The sequence below is a fragment of the Arachis duranensis genome, chromosome 8, assembly GCF_000817695.3.
Source record: "Arachis duranensis cultivar V14167 chromosome 8, aradu.V14167.gnm2.J7QH, whole genome shotgun sequence".
Lineage (NCBI taxonomy): Eukaryota > Viridiplantae > Streptophyta > Magnoliopsida > Fabales > Fabaceae > Arachis > Arachis duranensis.
The window spans coordinates 31,808,265-31,808,955 of record NC_029779.3 but is presented as its reverse complement, the minus strand read 5'-3'; the positions used below and the strand labels follow the sequence as shown (position 1 = coordinate 31,808,955).

Below are 691 nucleotides of genomic sequence, written 5' to 3'. Positions count from 1 at the left end.
GGTGTTCTATTTTTATTATAATTAACAAGTACCATCTATAATTTAACCCAAATTTTGTTCTATTTAGTGGTCCATGGTTGCATCTAGTTAAATTACTATATGGTCCTTTTGTTCTTTTCAGAAAATAAATATTATCACTTCTATTTTAATAATGTCGTTACTCTTTTTTTTATATAAATTTATATAAAAATACAATGACTTTTTTTTCCTTACATTCAATTAGTAATGATATCATCATCAATTTTATATGGAAATCATGAAAGGAAAGATGAAATTAAATAGTACCATGTCACAGAAACAAACGAAGTGGAATAGTCCAAGCTAGCTATTAGCCAATGGGGGTTAGACATTATTGTTGCATGGTGACATACCCATTTTTGTTGGCATTGGATGTGCCCATCACTTTCCACTTATTATTTTTCTTTTTATTTATTTTTTTAAAATTCTAATGTATCTAATATCAATCAGATGGTGAATCATTTTGATTTCCACCCATTTTAACAAGTAAAAATATTTTATTCAAGCATCAAATTAAAACTCTATTCAATATAAGAATACTTTGTGTATATCAAAAATCAATTACTGAATTATAAATAAATATATTATTTTATATTTTAACATATATTTTACACTGACTGATTGTTACGAAATCATAAATGCATACTTGATTTCAATAATATATAATATGCCA

General features: G+C 24.6%; 1 protein-coding gene across 2 annotated transcripts in view; it reads left to right on the top strand.

Annotated features, from left to right (window-relative positions):
- LOC107462139 ((R,S)-reticuline 7-O-methyltransferase) overlaps positions 1 to 691 on the top strand; it is a 10,659-nt gene that overhangs the window by 4,925 nt on the left and 5,043 nt on the right. The gene's annotated exons all lie outside the window — the stretch shown is intronic.